This window comes from Bison bison, unplaced genomic scaffold, assembly GCF_000754665.1.
Source record: "Bison bison bison isolate TAMUID 2011002044 unplaced genomic scaffold, Bison_UMD1.0 scf7180017864180, whole genome shotgun sequence".
NCBI lineage: Eukaryota > Metazoa > Chordata > Mammalia > Artiodactyla > Bovidae > Bison > Bison bison.
In genome coordinates, this window is record NW_011494752.1 from 6,045,667 (window position 1) to 6,052,179 (window position 6,513).

Sequence of the window (6,513 nt, forward strand, 5' to 3'; positions counted from 1 at the left end):
CTGGGCGCGGCGGCGCGCATGCGCAGCCCTCGGGGCCGGCCCCGGCGCACCTTTTCTCCCCGCTGCCACATTGTGAGCGCTTCGCCTCCCACACAACCGCCGACTCCCGCTCCACCCCCGCCTCCCCTACTCCGCCCACTGCCGAGCGCCCAGGTAAAGGCGTGGAGTGCGCGTGCGCACCGCTCCCCTTGGGTCTGGGGGCGTGGCTGCTGAAAGGAAGCCAAAATGTAGAGTCGGAGGGAGCTTTGGGCTGGAGAGTGGGAGCGTTCCACGAAGTAGAGAGCGGGTTAAGATTAGGGAAAGTGAAGTTCAGAAAGGGGGCCAAAGTAGAAAAGTAGGTCCAAGCGAGATTTAGTAGAAGTCAAGGAGGTTTTTTGGTTTATAAGGTAAATAAACAAAAAACAACTTGACTCTGGCCCCCTTGTTACTGAAGGGCTGTGTGGGTGACAGAAGACAGAAATAAAAAAGACGGAATGTAAGCAGTAGTGGGTTATTTGTCTGATGAATGAGACAGCTAATAAAAACGAGAAATTTAGAGATCGCCCAGACTTGTCAGAAAAACAAATTTAGAACCCTGCTTGTTCTGCGGCCAGAAATAGGGAAGGGGATTTTGTGTGTGTGTGTGTGTGTGTGTGTGTGTGTTGTGTGTGTGCAGGCGCGTGTGCGCTATTGTGCTTGAGATATGGAGCTGCCGAAAGAAAGGAAGCCTCCATTTAAGCATTACAGCATCATGACTAATTAGCTATTAATCATTAATATAATTAATGGTACTATTAGCTAACAAGGTAGCATTTATCCAAGTTCATCGCCAAGAGAAGCTGTCCATAATTGAAAGCGCTTGGAGTACAGGGAGGGGAAATGAACCAGGCAAAGTAAAGGCCTCCAGTGGAGTAGAACCAAGTCATGACCTTTCCCACCATAAACCAAAGTTCCCTGATGTTTTCCAAATTTTATCTTAATTGGAATTCTTTATTATTCTTACACTACACTTAATAAATGTTCTTGCACTAAATCTGAGCTCTCAACATTTTTAATACGTATGCAGCTACTTCTCCAAAAATTGCACCCCCAAAAATTCCTGTGGGGAATAAAATGACCTGAGTCTGGGAAAAGGGAAGAGATTGAAACTTTATAAATTAAAGGGTTCCAGGGCTGACTCTATCCTTGGCTACTTCTCAAAACAGATGCTTCGTTTTTATTACACTTGGACTCCAGGGATCATAATTTAGCAACTTTGGGTCAAGTTCTTCAATAGTGAATGTCTTCAGTGGATAAACACTAAAAATAATGTCATATTGAAGCAGGTGAGAGAAAATCTTCAAGAAAAACAGGAGGAAACAAGCATAAGTAGTAAAAGGAAAAACCTAGATTCGATGTGAGAAAAACCTTGGCATCCATGGAGGCTAGTGAGCCTAGAATATCTCACTGAGATGTCTAACTTTGCCTTCTTGGACATTTGTTCCATCCCTTCTCCCACTCTGCCTCTTGGAAGAGGGGTATGCAGAGTGAGGGCTGAAGAACCAAGTCTCTAGGAGTTTCTACCCATGGGCCAAACCTCTGAAGGGCTCCTAGTCTTTGGAATAGTAGTAGTATCACCTTCCACTTGAAGAGTGCTTTACGGTTTTTGCAGACAGGTTATATCCATTATCAGATTTTCCAACAACCCCATGATGCAAACAGAACAGGTATTATTCCCAATGAAGGCAATTCAAGCCAAGGTGTGTCTACTGGCTCAGCCTTAATCACCCAGCCCAGTCAACAATGGAGGCAGGGCAGGACTCAGTCTTCTGACTCCCAACATGCTGTCCTCTCAAAGGGCTTCTTGGAAAAATGGCTGCATTTTCCTGTGGAGTGAAAATAAGTAGCCTCACCATGTGAGGGATAATAGTTCTAATATTCAGTTTTACATATGTCCTTTATTTCATGTTTTTTTCCTCTTCGCTCTCTCCAGGCACTTGGGACTTGACCAGTGTATTTGAAGTGTTGGTGACAGGTACTTTGGAAGGCCTTGGGCCTGGCATGGTGATCCTAGTTCCTCTGCTCCCCCTTAACTCTTCCCCCTTGAGAACCTACCAGAAGAAGTGCTGTCATCATTTGGCTAGTTTCAGTGCCTCCCTTCTTCTGATTGGCAGTCATTACAGGCAATATTTAGCACCCACATCTGGCCTTACTGGAAAATGAGACTTCTGTCATCCTGGTTTCCTGGTCCTGGATAATTCTTCACCATCTCATTAAGGCCATCAGCCAAAACCAGCAAAACTCCCTTACCCCCACCCTCTTATTGGCCATGCCATGTAGCTCGTGGAATCTTGGTTCCCCAGGGATTGAACCTGGGCCATGGCAGTGAGAGCCCAGAACCCTAACCATTGAGCCACCAGGGAACTCCCACCATTTTTTTTTTTAATTTAAAAATTTTAGTAAAAAGTTCTGTATATTTTGACAGCTCTGAAAATCTTACAGATTTAATTTAAACAGCAGCAGAGCTATCTGGTTCCTATAAGGTGAGCTGGACAGCCTAGTACAAGCTCCCGATTCACTGCATTTCTTTGCTCCCCAAGTTTCCAGGGATGCAGCCCTAGTCGATACTAGTTCTTTCCACGTGGAGGGGCAGTGGCTGTGGCTCCCTGCCTACCCATTGACTAATGTTACCCCATGTATTGCACCAGACTTGGGGCCAGAGTTCTGTTCGGGGTTTCCTAGGCCCTCATACTTGTAGTGCTGTGACCTTTGTTCAATCACTCCACCTTTGAGGTTTTGTAAGAAGAGGGGATTATATGGCTTTTAGAGCCTTTCAGATGTAATACCTAGGATTCTCCTTTAGAAAGTTGACTGTGTTCCTTAATACCTTGTAATTCCATTCCTTTCCTAAGAGTTACTATCTAATTTCTCATCTCGAAGCCCTTGCTATAAGAAACTGCCCCTTTTACAGAATGGATAAAGTTGTCCTGGACTTCCCTTTGGTAGCCACTTTTTTCTCAAGTGATAATGTTTAGAGACAACCCAGAAAGCTGGACTTTTGGCTTGTCTGCCAGGGGGCTTGTGTGTGTGCACTTGTGTGTATGTGGTCCATGGGCGCTTTCATTCTATACCGTCTCAACTTGCACCACCCCCACTAAAATTCCAATGAAAAGTTAAAACAAATGCCAGAATGCACTAAAAGGTCAGGTATGTGAGTGGAGCTCTTTTGCTTTGGGGACAAAGATGAGGGAGGCTCTTGAGGCTCTTGGCCACTTTGATCTCAGCTGATTTAGCTGCCGCATGGCCTGGGACCATCATCTGGTTCAGAACTCCATATAGCTGTGGTCTCTATACATCAGCTTCTCCAACTGAAACATCTCAGAGTTTAGGTCATAATTACTCTGGTGTCCTTATCATCAAAATGCATTTTATAATTTTTTATTTTTAGTTCTACCAGTTTATTGCTATCAACCCATCTCCCTCCATCCTCATGCACGCATGCTCAGTCATGTAATCCCATGAACTGCAGCCTGTCAGGCTCCTCTGTCCATGGACTTTTCCAGGCAAGAATACTGGAGTGGGCTGCCATTTCTTTCTCCATATAATTTTTTTAAAAAACTCACTCTATGTGACAACTTGTACAAATCTTTCTTTTACAATATTTCACTTAATTCTTCCTTCAACACTGGAAGGTAGGAAGGGCAGAAAATGTTTGTTTCTGCTAATTTTTTAAAAACAATATATTAAAAACAAGGTTCAGATTTTAAGGGTAACATGACCAGAATGAAATCCTGGGTCTCTAGGGTCCAAGTCCAGGACTTGTCTGTAATACTCTACTGCAGCCCTTTGCTGGACACCATACAAAGCAAATGGAACACATGTGGTCTCTGCTCTCTGGAAGTTTGGACTCAAATGGCCAGCCACGATTCTGGCAAAGATAAACGGACAAAAAGATTCACAGGTGACTCACGTATGCCAATAAAGAAATGAGTTAAATAGATAAGGAAAGCCATGTTTACGTGGCCTACTAATGTGTTTGTTTGTTTGCTTTTTTTAATTCCAGTTGGGTAGAAAGGACAATGTTAATGAGGCTGAGGTTTTAAACCAATCCCATATGTCTACTTGCTTTGCACGTGGAGAACTGTAGATGTACTGCATGCTCTTACCCCTTTCTGTCTTTAGCATTCTCTGAACCTTCCTGAAATATCTACCAAGTGTCTGTCATGCAAGGTGGGAATCAAGGACCATTAAGAAATTATCTCTACCCTCAAGCAACATCTGTGACTGTTTTCCTAATTCAAACCACTGTGAAAGCATTAGTTAAGCCTGTGTCTACCATCTCTATGGATGGAAGGACAGATTAATTTAGTCCCCATCCTGTTGTGTGAGGGCCTCAGATTCATCTTTATCCAGGCAAGATGGCCAATTAGGACAGTAGAGAGGCGGGCTTTGGAATTTGAGAGACATTGTTACTACCCTAGAGAAACCACCTGAGCTTCCTGACTATTTAAGCAAAGGCCAAGAGGAACCCTGGGGTTAGGGAGCATGGGTGGCCCAGGGCAGGCACCCACAGCAAGAGAACATCTTCCATTCCTAAGTGGATTGCTGCAGCTCGATTCTTCCCCTGGGGGTTCGGCCTCAAGGTCCATGTACAGCTGAGTGATCTAAGGCAGTTAGGCTCAACTGTGTTTGAGTTGTTTAAGAGGCTCACAGCTTCTTTAGGCAGCAGACTTAATTGTTGTGTGTAATTGATGTGACATGTGCCCCAGAGGCATGCACTGAGGTCCAAATGAAGAGATGATTTTTCAAAAATGGGAAGTAATTAATTAAAGAAGGCAGCTACACGGGGCTGTGAGTTAGTGCCAAACTCCGTAACCCTAAACCAAACCCACCCAACCGGCCTTGCCACCTGAGGAACAATCCTGAAGGTCTCACGAAGGTGGGATGCGAGACCTGGGATGCAGTGGAGGACATGGGGAATGCAAGGGTGAAGGACAGGGCTCAGGGAACCCCCTCTTAGCTTTCGTGATCCTCAAAAGCCTTGGCTCTGGAGAGCAGTTTGGGAGTCAAAAGAAATGTGTTGGGAGTGCTAGAAAACTGCAGAAAAGGGGAGACAAGGTCAAGAGAGGTGTGTGAGATTCCACGGTGGAGAGGTGGCAAAGGGGATGCGGGTCTCTGGAGCTGGGAGCAGTGGGAGCTGGAGTGTTTGCGGGACTGAAGAACGATGGAGTCCCTCAGACAGGGCCTGGGAAGATCTGCCAGGTTGCTAGGACCCTGAAGACGGAGCTCCAAGGAGGTGGAGCCTGGATGTGGGGGCGGGAACATAGTGCCTGGGGCCTCTCGCTTCAGAAGAGGTATTCATTAAACCCCTGACCTGAGGTCACTAACAGAGCTGTGGCAGCTTTTCACAGGAGTTGGGTTAAGAACAATAATAACAAAAATAATAACAACAATTAACGATAATGAGACCTTATCTGCAGCAAGTTGTTCCTAGAGCTTTGTAGGCATTAAGTCATTAATTCCCCTGGCCCCTCAGGGTCACTTTTTCTAGAAGTAATGGAGGTGCTAGAGAACACAGTTAATCCTGTGTGGTTAGGCCTCCTGCCTTCAGCTAGGTGGGTCAGTTCACATCCAGAGGGGGTAAAATTCCTTCCTGTTTCACAAACTGTTATAATCGTTTGCATTTACTTAGAGTTTCTGAAATGATGCTGAAATGGGGGTGAATACAGAAATGTAGAAACCAGCCATCACAACATGTCTAAATAACTTGGATGTGAAAACTCAAGTCCTACCTAACAGCACCAGGCTGAACAATATGCTGCAGTGGAGAGTGGCTGCAGATGACCAGGGAGTGACCTGGAAGTGATCATCTGCTTGAAGCCCTAATTGGCGGCAGGGCTGAGCCTCAGCCTGCAAACAAGTTGGAAGATTTCAGGTGTTTACCCCCCACTCCCCGCCACAGACCGAAGTTTAGAGGGCTCAAGTTGAATAAAAAAGGAGGGTCATTCTAGATTGGAGGAGTTACATGGAATGGAGCCTGAGAGCCAAACCTTGAGCAAACCTAGTGCCAACAGTGACTAGGCTTGCAGATTTCAGCTGTTCTTTTGTTTATGTGTTCCGTATAACAGTGACTGCAAATTATACACACCCAATCCAGAGACAGACTTTCGCTTACATCCCATAGATGGTGAGAGTCATCATCATTATCCTAGTCCAGATCAAAGGCAGCCATGTAGACAAAATAATCTCAATATACTTAAGCAGAATGGGTGTCCTGGTCATCCTTGGGTCCTGGAGCAGCAGCGATGATCCTCCCCATTAATGTGGAGGGCAGACGTGATACAGAGCAGGAACTGAGCTTTTCTGAATCTCTGAGTTGGGCAGAAGAAGAAATTGTATCACAGCTATCACCATTCATATCAGAGAAATAGAGGGACCAGACCTCACTATTTGGACCCTTGCCATCCCTCTGGAAACAGTCTTCCCTCCTTTCCCTGTGTTAGTACAGAGAATGTCTACCCTCAGAAGGTGCGAGAACTTTCAGGGCTTGAATAC

At 45.4% G+C, this 6,513-nt stretch overlaps 1 protein-coding gene across 1 annotated transcript in view; it reads right to left on the reverse strand.

Moving 5' to 3' along the window:
• Nucleotides 1-85, reverse strand: part of ZNF652 (zinc finger protein 652) — a 67,464-nt gene extending 67,379 nt beyond the window's left edge. The window contains exon 1 of the mRNA XM_010842762.1: nt 51-85. The gene's annotated coding sequence lies outside the window, so the exon portion shown is untranslated. The remainder of the gene's footprint in view (nt 1-50) is intronic.
• Nucleotides 86-6,513: the final 6,428 nt, after the last annotated feature.